At 39.5% G+C, this 20,806-nt stretch overlaps 2 long non-coding RNA genes across 2 annotated transcripts; one reads left to right on the top strand and one right to left on the bottom strand.

The window, feature by feature from the left end:
• Nucleotides 1-8,017: 8,017 nt before the first annotated feature.
• LOC134215130 (uncharacterized) lies at nucleotides 8,018-13,404 on the bottom strand. Its single transcript, XR_009980036.1, has 3 exons — nucleotides 13,332-13,404; nucleotides 12,480-13,043; nucleotides 8,018-8,572 (listed from the first exon to the last, which is right to left on the bottom strand). It is a non-coding gene; the product is annotated as an uncharacterized LOC134215130 (long non-coding RNA).
• LOC134215131 (uncharacterized) lies at nucleotides 12,414-13,160 on the top strand. Its single transcript, XR_009980037.1, has 2 exons — nucleotides 12,414-12,516; nucleotides 12,580-13,160. It is a non-coding gene; the product is annotated as an uncharacterized LOC134215131 (long non-coding RNA).
• Nucleotides 13,405-20,806: the final 7,402 nt, after the last annotated feature.

The following is a 20,806-nucleotide window of genomic DNA, read 5'->3' on the forward strand; positions in this document are numbered from 1 at the left end:
TAATCCCACCCAAATAAGCCGCGAATTAAAAATCCGGGAATTCATAACCACGATAGTGCGGTGGAGGCACTGCAAGAGATGTGCTATTTAATCGAAAAAATCATATGCAGTACCCACCGGATGGAAGCTCATCCCAAAGAAAACAAAATTTTCTTCCAATTAGCGACTATTTCAGCTTTCATAAATGGTTGGATTAACCGGAAAACGCGAAAATCTGACACCCTCCGTAATATGCTGCCAATGCACTTTTTTGGCCAACGACACTTTTTTCGTGGTTCTTGTGAGCTTTACTCAAATTCGCCTATAACACGGATTATTTTTGCACGGATTTTTTTTCACACGGCACGCATCCCCCGTGTAAAAAAAGAATCGGATGTAATTGCCTACCTTACAGCTTTTACAAACGATTAACCTACAGTGAATGATGCACCAACATTTCATGGACTGAAAAAACATCCAACACCAGGGCTGAGATTAGGAAAATTGGCTGAACATGAAGTCCATTACGCACGAAACCTTTGATGTATCAAATAACAGATTGTGCACAACTATTGTTGCTTTTGAATACTTGGTATAACAACCAAGAAAGCGTTATTGCATTGCCAAAGATAACAGCACATGAACAGCACAGAAAACTTGTCAAGGGGTGGAACGCTGAGCCCAATGTTCCAAATCCATTGTGGATTCACAAGTTTTTTTTTCGATTACTATTTTATCTAAGGCGCATCATCTGTGGAAGTCAAGCCTACTACGGGCTCCAGAAGAAACTGCGGTCAAAAAAGATTCATCACCGCACCAAATGTGTCATGTACAAGACGCTGATAAGTCCTCTACAGACATGAAACATGGGCAATGCTCGAGGAGGATTTGCAAGCACTCGGAGTATTCGAAAGACGGGTGCTAAGGACCATCTTTGGTGGTGTTGAAAAACGACTGTTTGTGGCGGCGAAGAATGAGCATACAAATCTATGGCGAACCCAGCTAAAGGGTACGATGGGCAGGGTATGTTGCAAGAATGCCGTACAGTAACCCTGAAAAGATGGTGTTCGCTTCCAATCCGGCAGGTACGTGATGGCGTAAGCACAGCGAGGGGCGTGGGACGCATTCGAGGATGGAGAGATGCGGCCTCGAACCGTGTATTGTGACGTCAAATTGTTGATTCAGTGTTGAGTGTTGATATACATAAAAATGAATTTCTGACTGTCTGAACCTTATAGACTCCAAAACTACTGAACCGATCGGCGTGAACATTTGTATGCAGAGGTTTTTGGGGCCGGGGAAGGTTCTTAAGATGGTTTGAGACTCCTCCCCCTTTGGAAAGTGGGGCTCTCATACAAATAAAACAGAAATTTCTGAGTAACTCGAAAACTAATCAGAGAATAAATCAATTTTAGGAAAAACGCAGTTTGTTGGGTCGTTAAAATTTTTTCCAAACCATTCTGGGTCCCAAACAACTGTGCAGAATTTGGGCACGATTGGTTACTTCCTCGCTTTCGGCACTTCTCACTTCTCAGCAAGCTTTTCCGTCATATTTTTTGAAAACCTATTCCGACCGATTATTTTTTCATTTTTGCTAGTGAAAAGAAAAAGTGATAAAAATCAAAACATGTGACAGATGTTTTCTGCTGAAACTTCAGTATAGAATGCAACAATATTTTAATTACTGAAGTGAATGCACAGGGAAATATATTTGCTGAAGGCATTTCAGTTATCTATTTTTCTGAAAGGCTAAATGGATATTTGCTGTGTAAATATATAACAGTGTTTATCTTTGAAATCATTCTTTACCTAAATTGAGATTTATATTGTTTTTTTTTTAAATAATGTAAGGTAAAGGACAAAATTATTTATTTGATTATAGTTTGATAAATGGTTGGTCGGGGTATGTTTTCAAAAGGTTAAGATTCACAGGACTTCGGAACGGGAAAACAAGAATTCCGTATTTTAAACATATGGCAACTGTAAACTAAGAAAAACGATGCTAACGGGCAGATAAATTCATTTGTAGAAGGCATTTTATTTCTTCTTTCGCCTTATACCAGGCAAAGTCGATCATTTTGAAGGATGTATTATCTCCTCGATTCGCCTTGTACCGGGCAGACGCGATCATTCAAAGAAGGCATTATTGTTCCACGGCAGACGCGATCACTTGAAGAAGGCATTTTTCCTCAATTCATTTTTCACCCGGCAGACACGTTCGTTAAAAAAGCGAGATTACCGTCTTTGACCAGAGGTCGCACAGACTACACAGTTGACATCTAGCACTAGACAACGAGCAAGACATTTACACTACATTCAGTGGACTAGTGAAGAATTTTCCGCTTTACGAAAAGTTTTCTCCTTACCAGGGGGGAAAACGAACCCACACTCCACAGCACATACGTCTAGACGACTGACGTCGCCAACCGCACGGCCACGAAGGCCACAAAAAAGGCATTATCTCCTCCCGACGCTCCCGACGCCTTATACCGAGCAGACGCAATCAGTAATCGATTAGGTCTATACCGGGCTATACTATTGAGTTCGTTGGTCCGGAAATTGCATAAAAATAATGTAAGAATCATTGTTAATTTTGGTAATCAATAGTAATCAGTCATTATTCAGAAATCAATGAAATCAAAATAATCCAAAGTAATCATCAATAATAAAAAGTTATGAGCTGTGAAACCATTCTAGCTTTTAGTATTATATAAACCCGACAAAATCAGAAATACATTTTTTGCGCGATGTTGACCTCTGCAATCGACTGGTTACTGGCGTTTATTGTTTGATTGAGAAAATTCCGGGACTATTTTATCACAAAGAAGAAAAGGGTTCATCGCTTCAACGGCATTGAAGATACTTCCATGTTTGCATAATTGCATGTTCATAAAAGTTAAAATGTTAAGTTATTGCGATAATCTAAGATATTACAATATCTGAATGCCCCATAAGTGTTTTCAGGCAAAACTGGGTCCTCCTAGGGGAAACGATAGGTAGGGATTCTTAAAACTTCATATAAGCATAAAAGCATATGGAGACGCATGGTACATTTGAGCGATGATTCATCTTGTGACTAAAAACTGTTTATGTAAATTTCATCACATCCGTTTTTATTAAATAAATAAACAATCAATTGCATTTAACTTGTATTAAGAGAAAGCAGAACCTAATTGGAGGTTGGGAAATACATGTTCTTCATGTCGAGTACCGTGGGGCATCGAAGTCCGTACACTTAAGCACCTTAGTATATGGAAAAGTCATTAGAAAATAAGAATCGAATGTAAATAAAACGTTTGTCATTGAAATATCTACTTTTGACGTGTTTCACATTTACTCATTAAAAACTACGAAAAACATGATAAAATAATGAATTAAATCAACTACTCCTGACTCGAAATCCGACCACCGTGGATGGATTTCGGATCAAAGGATCAAAATCCGTACAGCTATTTCTTAACTAAATATTTAAATTGAAACAGTCTGATTGACTAAACTACCACTGTAAATAGTTCGATACGCACCTTGAAAAGCGATCCCTTCGATTTGTATTCCGCTTATCTTATGTAATGATTTGCAATTAGCAATTAAAACACAGTTACTTTTAGGGGAAATTATGATCTACCCGAAAACAAAATGGCGGCACGAACTCCGTGTTTGGTGGGTGGAGATTTGTTTTTGATTTTTGTTGATTTAATTTCAAAGCCTTCTATCCAATTCTATGCCCTAAAAGCATGCTGTCAAGTATCTGAACAGGATAAGATAAATTATTTGTTCATTAATTTTCTTTAACCTCTTTTAATTTATTGATATCTCATGAGGTGGACGGATTTCGGTGCTGTACGGATTTCGGTTCCGCACGGTACTGCGATCAAGAAATCAAATTAGAATTATGATTTCAAACAGCAGGTTCTCGGACGTCTTCTAAGCGACTTTCACAATTCTTTCACGGTTGTCTTATCCACCTCATCTAGGTTGCTAGTTTGTTAAGTTTCTATGCCCCCTTTTGATGCAAGATCAGCTGATCGTATAATTAATGGTATAATTATTTCTAACTTTTTTTCGTCAAATGACATTCCGTTCTACAGATCTAAAGCAGTTTTTGTTGGAAGGAAGAAACACAATACAATCTGAACAAACAACTCAGAAATCAAGAACGATCACAGATAAAAATGATAAGCTGGAAGAGCTTGTAAAATCATATAATTCATCGGGAGGCTTGTTGTATTAGCTGACTGGAATGGCTCTACCTCAGATCAACAAATGAACAGAACAAATACTTTTGAATACATAATTAGTCTTAATGTAGGGTAAGGAGGGGCAATATGCCCTAGCTAAGCATAGACTGCTTTTATGCCTTAGCTATAACGATTTTCATGGGTGTTTCTACCTCACGCAACAGTTAAACAATATAGCTAGCTGATGTCATATTAAAATTAGAAAAAATCTCAATCATATTGATAATATTCACATTTAAAAAAAGGTGGTGATATTTCGTTACCGGAAAACTCATGAGGCAAAACGCCTTTTAGCCGGCAGCTCTTAGAGAACAACGTACCACGCGTCGGCACATCAGCATTCTGGTATGGAGAGTACATTGTAGGATAGTTCCACTAGGGTGTTTTGCCTCGCCGAAATGTTAGATGTTTCATCAAAATGTGGAAAATTTCAGTTTTTCCTACATTCCTATCTATTATGTTGACACTTTTTTCGCCTAACCTACATAATTTCACGTCTAGTTTTATTAAAGCTCTCTCAAACATGGTAAATATAAGTGAATACCGGAAAATGGTTTCGCCCCGGGGGGGGGGGGTCGTTCTGGGGCCTCTTCCCCTAATGTTTTTCATATAGCTGGAAATATACCAGAAAGAAAATTATTGATTTATATTTTTACGATTTTTAGCGAGAATTCTATTTTGGGTAAATGCCTTTTCGGCATATGTTACATTCTAGGCAGATATTCTGATGTCTATGCAGATATTCTGAAGCTCGATTTGGACCCACACCGCGTCGCACGACTCAGACTAATATGCTAGCCATTTTCTAGCATTATACGCCACAGTTCTGATCCGTTGTTGATCGTCCTTCTTGAAAACCGCTTTAGTATTTGCCGACAAAAGTCTCCTCAAACCGGCGGAATCTTCTGAACAAAATTCAAGAGAGTACCTTGTAGAAGGTTGTGAGGAGTTTTACCTTGAAACTTAGCACAATTAAGTCTATGCCCTCATATGAGGCCATCAAGCCAGCTCGAAGGCATTTCTTCTTCCTCCCATGCGATTTCAATCACTTATTGACATGAGAAAGGTTGACATGTTACTTTAATATTGAAATTACTAAGCTTGTGGTACAAGCTCTTATATTTATTGAACACCAATCTACACAGAAGAGTATGAAATTATATAAAAATGAGCTTTATACGTGTTTTTGGGAAAATTGTAATTAGGCCGATACAAATATTAAATTTACTTTATGTCAACCCCCCCTTTATTTTTCCAAAAATATCAGGGGGGCGAAAAAAAAACTTTTTTATGATAGATTTAGTTTTTTTTTATTTTGAGCATTATGTTTGTTTTTATTTTGGCACGAATTTGTCACCAAGAGTATTTAAAGTGAAATTACGAGCAAATATTTCTATCGGCATAAATATTCTATATTCGTCTAAGATCCCTTGCAATATGTGACCGACCCATTTCCATCCACGCTTTCGAACATCTATTGTTATCGGTATTTAGTATTTATCGGTTGCTCGGCACACGATATCCAACTGTTATCGTCTTGACCTCTTTAGATTTCATGCGTCGAATGGCTGAGACTTGAAGTGCTCGAACCAACATTTCAGTGTTCAAGTCAGTGAGAAATTGAGGCAATAATCTCCGGATGCTGAGCCATCCTTTCTTCATCGGTCAGGATGTCCAGCTATGCCCGACTGCCCTGTTTTCAGCAGCGCCCGACTCCCACTGACAGATAAACATACCGTCCGCCGCGTAATCCATTCTTTTCGTTTAATGCGCATCTCACCCAAGTTGTTTTCGCCGGTTTCGATAAAAGCATTCTTCGCCACCCACTTCTCTTCTACAATGCTACCTTCCAGAACATGCACTACTCGGTTTTCCAATCTGCCAGATTCACTATTCAGCCATCTTGGATTTAAGTATGGCAGAGCCAGCGAGTTTGTTTGCACTAGGAATGAGTTTTCCACCCCGCCTTCTTCTCTTCCATGAATTTGGCAGATTGGAAACCTATAGTAATGTATTAATCTTGGTCCTGCCAACTAAAAGCAGCTGCTGAGAAGTAAATCAAACGCTTGCTGCAGACGGGAGGAGCAGGTGCGACTCTAACCGAAAATGCAAAGGGGGGAAAGCCGCAACAACCGGCGATAATCGCCTTCTCTAAGATATTTCACGAAATCTGATTGGAGCAAGGACAAATTGAGTGGATGGCAGTGAAAGACGTGACATGTCAGTCACTCACCGATCCAACTGATCAGTTTAAACGTTGGCTCGACCACTTAGAACAACTTCTTCAAGTTCTGACGACTTATCCTAATTCGTATATAGGGAAAGGTTGACATTTCTCTGACGGCAGCCGGCAGGATTCCGGCCCGGTTGATCATGTGAGAATCATACTGTCATGCTTCGCATTATCCTGGAGCAGGTCATTGAATTTCAAGAGTCCCCCCATTTGGTCACGGAGAAGCCTTCGATTGTCTGAATCGCAAAAAAAAACTGTGGGCGTCCCAGGGAGGTCTAGACAAAATCGAGAGTCCTGTGCAATGGAGTCGCTAAAGTGAGGCAAGGATAAATGTATTGTATCTCTGTTGTTGCTCATCGTAATTGACGAAATCAAGGGCCGCTCTAGCAGCCCACCACCATAGAGCAATCGAATGACCTCGGTCCTCGAGTCAGAAGATGATACTGCTCTACCAACGTAAGAGCGCTCTACCATGTAGAGTAAACTGAATGACCTGGTCGTACACTCCCACTCGTAAACGTCAGCAAGACCAAATCGCTGTATATGAACAACTCCAACTCTACGGTAGCCGGACAAACAGTGGAGAAGGTCGAAAACCAAATCCAGCCAACGTCGGGTGGTGGACCAATATCAACATAGAACATCCAATCGGCCCAGGCTCTTGCACCAAACCTCGAATACACAACTCTAACGTGAAATCTGTGATGTTATACGCCAGTGAGACTTGGTGCGTATTAGCAGAGTTCATATAGAGTTGCAAGTATGCATAAGCCGATGTCTACGTTTTACAGCTCGGGCCTGGTAGCCTCACAACAGGAATGCTGAGCCCCATCGACAATGCCATCGAAATCCAATATCAACAGCAACTCCACAGTGTGAATGGACGTAGGCCGGCTTCACACCACGTAAGAGCGGAGACGAAATCTGCAAGCTAGCGCTGGACAGAAATCTGGCCGGACATCGCTGCAGAGGCAGACCTGATATATCTTGGCGACGGAAACCTAACAGAGTAATAAACGAAGTCGTTAAGAATCAGACTTGGGCCCAAGTCAAGAATGGAGAAAGAAGGAACCCAATCCCAGTGCCGTATAGCCTATGTAACAATGTAACAATACCCATAGCGATGGAGTTTACAGAGTAATAGAGTTTATTTTTGAACTTGTTTGGAAGAATGTTTCATCTATCTATATACATAAAAATGAATTTCTGTTTGTCTGCACCTTATAGACAGGGAAACTACTGAACAGATCAAGGTGAAAATTTGTATGCAGAAGTTTTTGGGGTCGGGGAGTGTTTGTAAAATGATTCGAGACCCCTCGCCAGTATAGAAGGGGGGGGGGGCTCCCATACAAATGGAACACCAATTTCTTCATAGCTCGAGAATGAATCAAGAAAATGGAACTGAAAGGAACTCAAAAGTAAGCGGCAGGGGTTTTCTTCCAGGGTAAAATAAACTGAACTAGAGAGTTCGAGGGTCTAAACAAAACTGAATGTATTATCATTTTCTCCATCTAGTGTTAAGATCGAAGTTCCCTTTTTACAATGACTCTACTATTCTCCACTCTTCTCTGTACTTCTCACTATGCTCTTTCTCTCATATTTATACTTTCAACATTCGAGTGGTCGCTACAATCCTTCACCCTGAAGTAGTTGAATATTCGAATGAATTTATATGTATTTTTGTATTAAATTGAATTTAAGTTCAGAACTCAAAATTATATTTTGAAATCACACTAAAGGTTTTCTTCTTATATCTAGTTCATTATTTAAATATATTCTAATTGTAATAAACAAATCCTTCTTTTCTACGTTTCTTTGCAATTCTCTTCGAACGTTTTCTCACTTCTATGTTTGATGGAACTTCATGCAATTCTTCTGGGAGATTTTGTAAATGTTCAGCATAGATAAATGATTCAGCAGGAAATCCGTAAAATTCATCCTCCTCATCGGAACCTCGATCCGAACCATCATCTCTTCTTCTTTTGCTAGTACTGCCTTTACCACTTTTTGTTGAAGAGGCATCCTCACGGACGAAATAGCGCTTATTTCGGCGATAATGCTGCGATTGCGCTAATTTCAACTGACGCTTATGCGCCAAAACGATTCTGCCACCCAGGGAAATCTGAAAAGTAGTATCAGAATTCTGTCTTAAAAACTTTGCAGGTAGCCAACGTCTTATGTCTGTGTTGTTAAAATTCTTATAATAAATCAGATCACCATTTTTCAACTTGGTATAATCATCAGGATAATCTTTGGTGTTAGCATTGCAATTGTCAGTCGTGTCGTGTAAAATTGTTTGGTTTGCTTTAGGTTTATTTTTAGGATTAATCAAATCCAATAGAGTTTTAGGCTTGTAACTCAAAAGTCTTTCAGAGGGAAATTGATGCGTGTCCAAGCAAATATTACGATAGTTAAAAAGAAAAAGTGCAAGCTGTTCTTCTATATCCTTATGTCTAATATTTGGGTCTAGGAAGAACTTTTTTAGTGCGTCCTTCACTACGCGGACCATCCTTTCCGCTTGGCCATTACTCTCCGGGTGATATGGAGGGCTTTTTAATACGTTGATTCCTTGGTTCTCAAAAAAATTTATAAAATTATCAGAATTAAAAGGCGGTCCTCCATCGGTGACTAAAGTATCTGGCAATCCAAAACTTGCGAAAATGCGAAGGAAAACTTTGATTACTTTCGTGTGGTCCGTACCGTTTTTCATATGCTCAACCTCTATCCACTTTGTGAAGCTGTCAACGACTAGCAGAAATGTCTTCTTTTCAAAGTAAAAAAAATCAGCATGCACTCTGCTGAATGGTTTATTGGTTGCTATCCATTTGGAGTAAGGAGCCTTTTTCGTCACCACGTTCATTTCATTACAAATTTTGCACTGTTTTACAAAATGTTCTACATCCTTATTTAAACCAAACCAATAAACAGTTCTACGTGCTAATTGCTTGATTTTATTTATACCTGAATGATTTATGTGCAGTAGTTTCAACACTTTCTTCTTCATTGATTCAGGAATAATTACACGATCTTGGAATAACACACATCCTTCGACTTCCTCCAGATCCTGGTAGTGTGAAAAAACATCAATGAAACAACGATCAAGTCTTTCCGGCCAGCTATTCCGCAGATACTGCAACAACGTTTGTAAAAATTCATCCTTGGACGTCTCCTCTGCTACCTCTTTGTAATAAATGGGAAATTCATAAGAAAAATTGAGATTCTTAACATATTCTCTTGATAAATCCTTTGGGACTTCTTGGGGCAGGGGAAATCTCGAGCAAAAGTCGGCGTTACCCAATTTGGATGATGGACGGTACACTATATTAAAGTCGTAAATAGCTAACTCCATCACATACCTCTGTAACCGTGTGACCGAAATTGGATGTTTTCCTTCTTTCCCGAAGATCCCAATTAAAGGCTTATGGTCTGTAAAAATCGTAAATTTCATTCCATATAAAAATTTATGGAATTTTTTTACGGTGCTAACTATTGCAAGTGCCTCTAAGTGTAAGATGGGGTATTTTTTTTGGGCTTCATTGAGAGAGAAAGAAACAAAACATATGGGTTTCTCATCACCATTTACAACATGGGCCATAACTCCTCCAAGGCCATAATTACACGCATCGGTCACTACAACTACTGGTTTGTATGGGTCAAAATATTCAAGCAGATTTGGTTTAGTTAGAATTTGCTTACAATCATTGAATACTTTATGGCATTCCTGACTCCAAAAAAATTTAACATCTTTTTTTAAAAGTTTATAAAGACAATTTATACGAGAAGATAAGTTTGGGATAAATTTGGCATAAAAGGTTAATAGTCCTAAAAATGCCTTCAATTCTGTAATATTTTCCGGGGCCTTCGCTTTACGTATTGTTTCCACCTTGTTCGGACAAGGAAGCAAGCCTTTGTCTGTAAGAACATGCCCTAAATAAGGTAACTCATCGACAAAAAATTTACACTTTTTAAAATTTACTTTTATATTGGCCTTGGCTAGCCTTTCCAAAACCAACAAAAGTTTATTTCTACAGTCCTCAAAATCTTTCCCTGCTATAAGCACGTCATCCAAATAACACGAAACGTTTTCCAAACCTGCCAAAATTTGGTCCATGACTTTTTGAAATATTGCCGCACTAGATGATGCTCCTTGGGGCAACCTGTTATAAGAATACAAACCTTTTATTGTGTTGATAACTAAAAACTTTCTTGACCTTTCTGATAAAACCAATTGGGTGTAAGCGCCCTCCAAATCCAAAGCGCAATACACCTTAGAGCCGGAGAGGGTAGCAAATAAGTCCTGGGCCAATGGCAAAGGATATGTGTTTGGCACTATCACTTTGTTTATAGAGACTTTACAGTCTATAACTAACCTAATGTTGTTGTCCTTCTTTATAATTACAACTACCGGGGAAGCCCATTCACTGGCTTCTACCGGTGTGATTACTCCGTCTCTTTCAAGTTCGTCCAAATAATCCAAAACTTTCTGGCGTAGTCGCAAAGGCACCTGATATGCTTTTTTAAAAATTGGCCTGTCTTCCTTTAAAATTAAATCGCCAGTAAAACCTTCTATTGGACTTGAGAAATCCTTGTTGAAAACTTTAGGGAACTTACTTTTTATGTCTTCAATAAGATTATCTTGCTCAAGCGACGCGATGTTTCCAACTGGCTGAATCAAGTTTGCAAATGTGTTTCTCCATCCTACAAAAAACTCGTCCAACCATGAACGGCCTACCAGTGGGACGAAATCGTTTTGGCAACGCAAAACCACAAAGTAAAGTTGCTTCCGCATTCCGTTAAGTTGAGCAAGGACTTGGACTTTTCCTAAAACCGTCAACTTGTTACCATCTACTTCCAGTATAAAAGTCGTTTATTGCATTTTTCCAAATCTAGATGCCGGAAATTCCTATTGAAAAGTTTTTCTGGGATAACACTTTCCGCCGATCCACAGTCCACTTCCATTGTCAAACGCTGTCCTTCAATATTGGCATCCACGTAACACGGCTCATTTATTTGTTTGAATGACACAACGTTTAGGCAAGCTGAATCTTCTTCATCTGTGTCCGAATCAAGATCTTTTTTATCGCTTAAAATATCAGATGTATCTGAAACAGGTGGAGTAGGCTTTGGCGAATCGACAAACTTCACGCTATATCTTCCTCTTTCTGGACTTTTCATGCTCAACCGATAGCAGTATTTTCTTGTGTGCCTTTTTTTTACAGAAAGAGCAAAAATATGAAGGTTTATCAGATTCGCCTCTATTCCGGTACCTGCTACTACCACTGTTTCTTGAAAACGATCTATTTCTCTCATAACTCCTACTTCTGCTTCTGTATCTCCCTCTTGAAATATCGGGTTTGGGACCTAATCGATTTACTATACTGACTCTTCTGTCATCGTCATTCAATAACTGAGTTCTACTAGTTGAAATTTCTTGATTGAGAATAATTTTCTCTGCTCTAGAGGCTGATAAATCCTCTTCGTCAAACAACCTTTTCTGTAGATTTGAGTCGTAAACCCCTAACATGTTACTTACATGTCCCTTATCGCTCTATCCTTGAAATTTCCAAATGCACACTTTTCCGCTAACACTTTGATTGCTATTACAAAATCTTCTAATTTTTCGTATTTTCCTTGACGTCTTGTCCAAAATTTGTAACTGTGTATTACTTCCGAGTCTACCTTGTCATATCTATGCTTTAGCTTTTCGGTCATTTGTTTGTAAGTTAAATCCTTCAATTCTTGTCCGGCAAATAGTTTTTTCAATTCAGTAAATACTTCGGTACCACATACTGCCAAAAAGGATGTTTTGTAACGTTCTGCTGGGTACTGGTTGTGTTCAAACATGTATTCAAGTTGTTCGAGATATTGTGAGAACGGAATGGATCCTGGTAAATATGGGTCTGGTACAGTAGCCAAAGACATGCTTAGAAAAAATAAACAAAGCAATCCTCTCAGTATGCTCACTGAATAAATGAAATTACACAATTCTCTTTCAGCACTTCAATCGGTAGAAAAAAAATGTCACGTACCTGCTTGAGAACTACTTAACCGAGGCAGTCTGGTGGAGTACAAACTCGACTTATCCTTCCAGTCTCTTCAATTCTAGATCGATCCTATTTCTCTCCGCAGCAACAACAGCAACAAATGCACCAAATAGCAACAACAGCAGCACCCGAAAGGAAGCACCGAACTCAACAGCAGCAGCAACACCGGAACAAAAGCGTCTAGCTTAACAGCAGCAGCAACACCGAAATTATAGCACCAGCAACAAACCAAAAACGTAATTACAGCTTTTTTTGTCGTATCCGATGCACCGGAGTTGCACTAGTCTTCACTTTACAATCGTAACTACCACCAAAACAAAAAATGATGGCTCTTCGATCGCACTATGCACTTCGATGCATTTTTAAACTGGTATCGGTGAATGCTCTGATCTCAGATTTTTGGCTGTGGCACACACACAACGGTTGCTGCCTGGGCAAAATGGAAGCTTTCGATAGATGTATCGGTGTGTCAATGTCACTGTTCCGTTTCACCGCGTTCCTTCCGTGCTCCCAAAGTGTATAGGGGTGAAATGAGTGTTGCAACAAAAGCTGTAGGATAAGATGAATGGGAAATTATAATTATTGTTAGCTGCAATTGTGTAAATGAGAACCCAAGCCACTGGCACTCAAAAAAAAAACATAAAACCGAAATCTCTAATCTCTTTATCTTTTTTTTTTTTTTTTTTTGTGTAATTCTTTACAAACGGTTATCAAAATGGCTAATATCTCTATTGTTCTGGAGAAAATAATGAGCAAAAAAAAGCCTCAGAACAATAGTTATTCACTTAACAGCCAAAAATGGAACAATTCAGTAAAGCAACACAAAGGCGTTCATACCATTAGCCGCTAAAGAAAATTCCACTTACGCCAAAATTTCACTTGATTTTAATAAACTCACGGTAGAATATTGAAAAGATTCACTAGTAGGTATCACAATTTTAGAGTTTTAATCCTCGTCGCCACTGAAAGGAACTCAAAAGTAAGCGGCAGGGGTTTTCTTCCAGGGTAAAATAAACTGAACTAGAGAGTATGAGGGTCTAAACAAAACTGAATGTATTATCATTTTCTCCATCTAGTGTTAAGATCGAAGTTCCCTTTTTACAATGACTCTACTATTCTCCACTCTCTTCTCTGTACTTCTCACTATGCTCTTTCTCTCATATTTATACTTTCAACATTCGAGTGGTCGCTACAGGAACCGAACTGGCATGTGGAGGTTTTGGAAGGGAAAATATGTTTCAGTGGTGGTTCGAAACTCCTTCCCCTTCTGGAAAGAGGAGCTCCCATACAAATAAAGCATAAATTTCTGCATAACTCGATAACTAATTAATTTCAGGCGAAACAATGTTCGTCTGGTCTACTTTAACTCTTATCTGCAACCAGACACCTGAGAAGACATCTCAGATCTGTAGTATCCGCCCCTAGCTACACTACTGGCTGTCTGGTACAGCAGTAGCAATCGATCAAATAAAAGATCAGTTTTATCACTGACTGCACACCCGAGCAGACTCGCGTTTATCTGTATCACTTACAGTATCACGGTCTCGATAGTAATTAGTTTAAAGAACCCAATCTCCCACGAGTATATTACAGTGGCGACGAGGTGGAGATTTTGTTTTCGCGTCCCGGGAAGTGCTTATTAGTGCAAGTAGTCCGGTTTTCCAGTGAAATTTTGGTGTTTTTCACTGCTGTTTGGACGAACCTGCGAGCGAGCCATTCATCCGTTCGGCGATTGATTGGTTTATTGCCTACGGAGGAGCAACAGTTTGCGCTGCGCGGTAGCAGTACCTACACTGCAGGAGTTGGTTTGTTTTGCTGTTTCACACAGGTTTGCTGCAAAGTAATATTGAAAAGTGGAAATAAACAGAGAAAATCGTGTTTTACTTTGCATGCGTTAAAGTGTTGAAATCAGTTTATGAGCCATTTTCTTGTGCCTAGCAAGCAAAGAAATTGTGTTTCATTTTGTTTCCGTACAGTGATCCGGCTTTGTGTACATAAGACGATGCCCACCAGTGCGTAAATAAAGCCAAACTAGCAACCTCTATCATGACGCGAACGCGCACCGGTCGTTGGTAAACGGGTTTGGGAAATGTAAACGCAACCTTCGGTGAACAGCGAGTTGGCAAATTTGGCGACCCGCTCCAACCGTTGCCAAACCATCACACGGAAATATAAAGTAACCCATAAATAAAAAATCTGCCGTCTGCTGAAAAATTGTTCGGGTATTAATCATCAAAACCATTGTGATGGAGGTCAGTTTAGTTTGGATTTCAACTGATTGGCGGCGCTAGCGCATATGAAATAACCTGATAGGTTAGATATCTCGAAATCTGGAATTTTTAGAATATTGGCGTCTTCTACAAAGTTGTTCGGGTGGTCAAAACCATCATGACGAAAACAAGTTTAATTTGAAATACAACCGCTAGGCGGCGCTAGTGAATTGGAAATAACCTAAAAGGTTAGATATTTCGATAGTTGAAATCTTAAGAATATTGCCGTCTTCTACAAAATTGTTCGGATGATTAAAACCATCATGACGAAAGCAAGTTTAGTTAATAATACAACCGCTTGGCGGCGCTAGTGTATTGGAAATAACCTGATAGGTCAGGTATCTCAAAATATGTAATTTTTAGAATATTGCCGCCTTCTACAAAGTTGTTCGGGTGGTCAAAACCATTATGACCAACGCAGGTTTAGATTAAGATATAACCGCTTGATGTATAAGAAATAACCTGCTAGGTTAGATATTTCGAAAACTGAATCTTTTTGAATATTGCCGTATTCCACAAAGTTGTTCGGATGGTGAAAACCGTCATGATGCTAGCAAGTTTAGTTTTAAACACAATCGCTTAGCGGCGCTAGTGTATAAAAAATAAACTGATAGGTTAAATATCTCAAAATCTGGAATTTTCAGAATATTGCCGTATTCTACAAAGTAACTTGCCATAAGACGAGTTCGTACAATTCCATTTAATTCCACCACTTGGTTGTACCTTTGACAGATACTACAGTAAGACCATCTTCAGTGGGTCGTATGAATAAAAAGTAGCAAAACTCAACCCTTGTAGTATCTACTCAAAAATAAAGTCCACAGAGAAAACTACATGTTTGATATGAATAAAAACATTTTCGAACTTATGGCATATGCTACATTCGAACTTAGCCTTTACTACAGTTTACTACCATTTACTACACGGAGAAACGTCAAAACAAAATAGACTCCATGATGACGATGATGATTTCATCATTTTTTTTGCGGTTAATCAACAAAAGACATGTCTGTTTTGTTTGGTTTCCCTAAATTGGACTTCTATTTTCAAGAACAAAGCCGATTCGCTTCGATTCTGATGAATAATCTGCATTTGAAACATGAGTAGCAACGTCTTGAGCAGACTACAAGAAATCAGTAGTAAACTCTTGTTTTATTCATACCGAATCAGTTGTTTGTAGTATGTTCGAAATGTGTAGTGTAGTAAAGTCTCTTTTATTCATACGAACATGTTCCACAAATGACGTTTACTACTGAAAATGTAGTAAAGTTGAACTTACTACTTTTTATTCATACGACCCAGTGTCTCGTACTTGACTCGATTCGACTCAACTCGAGCGCCAAGGGGTATTGCGGTTTCAAACTAAACTTCTGGTTTTGACTCCCCTTTTAAATCTTACATAATAACCAACCTAACAGATAATTCGGATAACTTTGTAGAAGATGGCCACTTTCTAACTCTAACGGATTTAGAAATATTTAACCTAACATGTTATTTCTCATATACTAGCGCCGCTATGCGTATGAATTCCAAACTAAACTAGTCTCCATCATAAATGTTATGGTTACACGAACAACGTTGTAGAAGACAAAATCTTTCTAAGTCTTATAGATCTCGAGATATACACCTCACTAAATTATTGCATATAAGCTAGCGCCACCTAGCAGATGTGTGTCTAGCTAATCTGATAATCACAAAATGTATTACGCACATATTTATATTACAAAAGTTGGAGCGCGTTCTGAAATATCTGAAAATAAATAATATTTTTTCCTGATTTTATTTATTTCCGTGTTTGCCTCAATAGCAACCGGATATTCACCACCGGTGCGAAGCATGATTGCACTTCAACAACCTTGATAGAAACAACCGGTGCGAGAACAAGTGCATAAATAAAATATGAACGCATTTCGTTCCTATACTAGACACTCATTTGGATACACATTGGTGGGGATCGTCTAAATAATAGCTAATTAGAACTTGTTTCGTCACAGCCGAAGAGTTTGTCACGTACGAGAGTTTGTTTCAACAACAGTGTAGTGCAACGCACAGTGTATATCAGTTTGTTTGCAACTTGTTTCGCAACGCTGATACTGTTGTATTGGTTTATGCTCATGTTTAATAGCAACTACAGTTTATGCTTGTGTTGAGCAACACCATCGTTTTTGTTTGTTTGTGTTTCACGTTTGGTTTGTTTCGTTGATAAAGTTTGTCGTTGAATACGATTGATCCGAAACGGTTGAAGTTTGTTTGGTTTGACACAGAAAGCAGTTTATGTTTTGCACTGTGGAGCAAATCGTTAAAAAGTTGAACAAAAAGGTTTACAAAATAGTTTTGAAAATTTTGTTTTAAATTTGTCAACTGTTTGTTTCGATCAAGTTTATTGGATTATTACACTGAAAAAAGTTTTTAGTTTTGTTTTGTGTGATAATTTAACTAATCGTTTTTCACAGTTTTCGTCGTTTTCATCGCTGTCAGTATGCCGTTAGTGAATCACGTTGAGCCGTACATACCCGGTACGATTCCGTTTAGCCAGTATCTGGAGCAGATGGACTGGATTTTCATCGATAACAAGATGTCGGATGCGAATGAACAGAAGGCATCGTTTCTGGCGGCATGCGGAAAGGACGTTTATAGCGAGTTGAAGCTTCTGTTTCCTGGAAAGGATTTGAAATTGGTGTCGTTTAAGGAGATCACCGATGCGTTGAAGAAGCGATACGACAAAACTGAAAGCGACATGATCCAGCGTTACAAGTTTTATCAACGAGTGCAAGGTTCTACTGAAAGTGCGGAGGATTTCATTCTCGCGGTGAAGCTACAAGCGGAGATGTGTGAGTTTGGCGAATTTAAGGACATCGCAATCCGCGACAAGCTTGTGTGTGGCATTCGCGACCCGGATGTTCAACAACGTTTGTTTGATGAGGAAGGTCTGACGCTAGCCAAGGCGGAGAAGATCATCATCAACAGGGAGCTAGCTGGAGTGAATCGAAAGCTGGTTTCGCGAGAGTCCGGTCGTGTGAGTGTGTTGAACAGGCTTGGTAAGCGAGAAGAGAGTGTTGTTTCACGTAGTAGATCCCGTGGTAGAAGTCGTGGACCAAATAAGCGTTTTAGGAGCCGTAGTCGTTCTGGTTCGTTTGATCGTGGACATCGTTCTTCATCCCGATCGCAGAAGTTTCACTGCAGTTACTGTGGCAGAGATGGTCACACACGTCGCTTCTGCTATGACTTGAAGGATAAGGTGAAGAAATCTGTGAAGTTTGTGGATTCTCCAGCAGCAAAGCCGAAGTTGACAGAGTACCAGAAGAGTTTGCGTCGTCGGCTGAACAGATCTATCTCGGATGATGAGGAGATGGATTGTATGTTGATCTCTTCAATCGGAAAAATCAACGGACCGTGTTTCCGTACAGTTTTGGTTGAAGGAGTACGAGTAGATATGGAGATAGATTGTGGAGCTGCAGTTTCCGTCGTCAGTAGAGAGACGTACGAGGGAGAATTCGCTGATATTCCGTTGCAGAAGTGTACGAAGAAGTTGGCAGTGATTAATGGAAGTCGTTTGGTTGTTGAAGGACAGATTCCGGTAACGGTTGAGCTGAATGGACGACGAAAGGTCGTTAAACTGGTTGTTTTACGCTGTGGAAGCTCGTTTACACCGTTGTTAGGACGAGATTGGCTGGATATCTTCTTCCCTGAATGGAGGAAAACGTTTGGCAGTGGTGCAAACCTGAACCAGCTGTCTTTGCCGACTTCAGAGGAACGTGTCGTGGAAGATATTAAAAGTAAGTTTGCCAATGTGTTTTGTAAGTCTATGTTTACTCCCATCAAAGGTTTTGAGGCAGATCTAGTGTTGAAAAAAGGAGCAGCACCGATTTTCAAGCGTGCCTATGACGTTCCATTACGTTTAAAAGACAAAGTAGTCGAACATTTAGAGAGTTTAGAGAAAGATGGCGTCATAACACCGATCGATGCAAGTGAGTGGGCATCACCGGTGATTGTTGTAGTGAAGAAGGATGGCGGAATCAGGATGGTGATCGACTGTAAGGTTTCGATCAACAAGGTGATCATTCCAAACACCTATCCGCTGCCGTTGGCACAAGATATGTTTGCTTCACTAGCTGGTGCTAAAGTGTTTTGTTCCTTGGATCTGACCGGAGCGTATACACAGTTGTTGTTGTCGGAAAAGTCGAGAAAAATTATGGTGATTAATACAATCAAAGGTTTGTTTTTGTATAATCGTTTACCACAAGGTGCTTCTTCAAGTGCTGCTATATTTCAGCGAGTCATGGATCAAGTTTTGAAAGGCATTGACGGAGTTTATTGCTACTTAGACGATGTTTTGCTAGCTGGTGAGGATTTTGAAGACTGTTTAAGAAAGCTTAATTTGGTTTTAGAGAGACTTTCTAAATTCAACATTAAAGTCAACTTGCAAAAATGCAAATGGTTTGTGACTAGTTTGCCATTTCTGGGTCACGTGTTGACTGATAAAGGTTTGTTGCCGTGTCCAGAAAAGGTGGAGACAATTCGTAGAGCCAAGGTTCCGAATAATGTCACCGAGTTGAAGGCGTTTTTGGGTTTGATAAATTACTACGGTAAGTTTTACCCAATTTATCCTCACGTTTAAGCTGCTTATATGGTTTACTCAAAAAGACGTTAAGTTTGTCTGGACTGATGAGTGTCGTCGTGTGTTTGAAGAAAGTAAGCAGTCGTTGTTGTCTTCAAAACTTCTGGAGTTTTTTGATCCGCAAAAGCCTGTCGTTGTTGTGACAGATGCTAGCAGTTATGGGTTAGGTGGTGTGATTGCTCACGAAATCAAAGGAGAGGAGAGGCCTATTAGTTTTACCTCCTTCAGTTTAACTAACTCGCAAAAATCCTACCCAATATTGCACTTGGAAGCGTTGGCCGTTGTGAGTACCATAAAGAAGTTCCACAAGTTTTTGTTTGGAAAGAAATTCACTGTGTATACCGACCACAAACCGTTGATAGGCATATTTGGTAAAGAAGGCAAGAATTCGTTGTTCGTGACGCGTCTGCAAAGATATGTAATGGAACTAAACATATACGACTTTGACATTGTTTACAGACCGTCATCGAAAATGGGCAATGCAGATTTTTGCTCAAGGTTTCCTTTGCCTGATGAAGTGCCAGTTTCGTTGCAACGGGAGTTTATCAAGAGTTTGAACGTTTACGATGAGTTTCCTTTGGACCATGTTTTGATTGCATCTGAAACAGAGCAAGATGAGTTTATTCAAAGAATCGTTTCCTACATGAAGCATGGTTGGCCAAAAAAGTTGGAGCGTAGTTTGTTGGATGTTTATGCTCAGCATCAAGATCTTGAACTGGTCGATGGTTGTTTATTGTACCAGGATCGTGTGTTTATTCCTGCTAGTTTACAGAAGCAGATGTTGAAGTTGTTGCACAGGAATCATTCAGGAATCACCAAGATTAAGCAAATGGCAAGGAGGACAGTTTACTGGTATGGCATGAACAGTGACATCGAGACTTTCGTCAAGTCATGCAGTGTGTGTTGCCAGATGAATGCAGTTACGAAGCCAGTTTCAAATTCTAGTTGGATTCCTACTACAAAACCGTTTACACGTATTCATGCAGACTTCTTCTACTTCGACAAGAAGGTTTTCCTGGTCATTGTGGACAGTTTTTCAAAATGGATTGAAGTTGAATACATGAAGTTTGGAACAGATGCCAGGAAAGTCAAGACCAAGTTTTTGAACGTTTTCGCAAGGTTTGGGTTATCTGACGTAGTTGTTACGGATGGCGGACCACCGTTTAGCTCGAAAGAGTTGATTGATTTCTTCGAGAAGCATGGAGTCAAGGTGATGAAGAGTCCACCGTATAATCCATCGAGCAACGGTCAAGCGGAACGTATGGTCAGGGTTGTGAAGGAAGGTTTGAAGAAATTTCTGTTAGATCCGGATTTGGCTGGTTTAAGTACTGAGGATATGGTGTCGTACTTCTTGTTTGGCTACCGGAATACTTGTTTGGAGGATGGATATACGTTTCCTTCCGAAAGATTGTTTAGTTTTTAAG

This window comes from Armigeres subalbatus, chromosome 2, assembly GCF_024139115.2.
Source record: "Armigeres subalbatus isolate Guangzhou_Male chromosome 2, GZ_Asu_2, whole genome shotgun sequence".
Classification (NCBI taxonomy): domain Eukaryota; kingdom Metazoa; phylum Arthropoda; class Insecta; order Diptera; family Culicidae; genus Armigeres; species Armigeres subalbatus.